Here is a 2,061-nt window from a genome sequence, read left to right on the forward strand (position 1 = left end):
AAGGATGAATACTTTTTATGATAAGTAAGCGTTCGTGTCGGCAGCATTGCTGTAATTCTTTTCGAAGTTTACTAATTTTTTATTAAAAGTTTCCTTAAGAATCATACCTAAATTTATGTAAATTTTGAATGCACTTCTCCAACTCAACACAACTCCAAAATAAATAAAAACTGTATTATCACGCGCCAACTCGTTAAAACTGTAGTTTGATCTTCAATCTTGTATTAAAATCTTTAAACAACAGAAATAATTCAACAAACCGTTTCATACGTTGTATACAGCATACTAGCTAGAGATTTGTGGTATCCTTTATATAAATTATTTGACAAGACTTAGCATTTTATGTCTTCCTTGAATTCATCTATCACATACCGTACAGTTCTCAGAAATACGTTGGTTACAATCAAGAGTTCTATGATGAAAATAAATCTGTCTTAGAAATTCAATTGGAATATAAATTATTTTCGAATACGGAGAAATGTATGTGATCACATTAAAAAATAAGGCAAAATAGATTAGTTATGACGGTTAATGCAGGTTATCCAGATACTTGTGATACTTCTGACGTAGAATTCTGATATAATATAAACTAGCTGATCGCAACGCCATAGAGATTTTTTGAGACATTTTTTCTTATTGATCTTACCTTTTAAGCTTTCTCTGGATAATTAATAATGCATGTATACTAAAATTATCGAAATCAGCATAACCATAATCGAGTTTTAGCGAGACTAACAGCAATCGATATTTATATATAGATAATAAAACATTCAAGACTAGAGAGAGTACATGCATACCTAATTTAAGCTCTTCTGTCTATTCTGTAGTTTTTGATGTTTTTATAAATAAGAACAGCTGCAATAACTCAATCGCCAACAATATATAATATAATCTTAATTATTAAAGAAACTAACATGTTCCTAATTTATGAATAGCACCAATTGAAATATTCACAGAAACCTCCTTGATGTCGATACTCTATAGAAATTACAGACCAGATACTCAAATTATTGATTACCCACGTAGCTTAGCTTCTTAGCAAATTTTCATGGAAATGATGTTTTAATTAATTCAGAAACCATGATATATAATTAAATTTACATTTGAAATAGGATATACTTTTGAAAACGAAAGTCTTATAATTTGTAAGGAAATAATTTGGCCTTTGATGTATGATCTATTCATCAATGGTTTAGTACTATTTAATAAAGAATAACGAAATTATTCGACTTAGAAGCTAAGAAGAATCCATATCAATTAAATTAACATTTATTTCGTAATAAATAACACCTCTTGAAGTTTGAAAATTTATTGTTTTACATTTAAACACTCCTATTACAACTTACAGAAGTAAACACAGTTGAAAGTTGAAAATTCGTTAAGAAGATCGTTTCCAGCAATCTTCATTTGTATTTTCTTCGACGTCTGTAACAAATGATCGGAAATAAATGACTTCCGATTCGTGCGACAGTTCGAAACCGAAGATTTATTATTTTTTATTCGTGCGACATGACGCGACTGTGCTAAAAGATCATCATTGTAATTGAATCGATATTAATTACACTGTTAGTTATATACATTGTTTAATAATTGTTATTCTAGTTCATCAACACCAGGAGCATAAAACTCGCCTATTAACTATTTGTAAATTTGTTTAGCAGATTTTTTTTATAGATAATAGAAATATGTCTCCAGTAAAGTTAGATAAATCGGTCTTATAATGTACGTCTATTTAATGCATTTGTGTATGTGTATAATTTTGTACTTCGGTATTATTATTTTTTTTATTTAAAAGTTGCTAGATTTTCAGTCATATAAACCTTTTGCGTTGCCTTACACATTAATTGAAATTAAAAATCATTCAAATCTCTTCATTTATGTATGCTTGACTAGTGTACAACCTTTTAGTTTGAAGTTTGAAGTTTTAGTGACTGAGGCACCATGCTCTTTATATTTATTGTGTTTCTGTATACACAAACATATTATGTGAATATACCTAGTCTTGCCATAAATATTGTAATAAAGAAAAAAGAAAATTGTTAACTGCAAATAACATTTATT

This window comes from Zerene cesonia, chromosome 9 (assembly GCF_012273895.1).
Source record: "Zerene cesonia ecotype Mississippi chromosome 9, Zerene_cesonia_1.1, whole genome shotgun sequence".
Taxonomy (NCBI): domain Eukaryota; kingdom Metazoa; phylum Arthropoda; class Insecta; order Lepidoptera; family Pieridae; genus Zerene; species Zerene cesonia.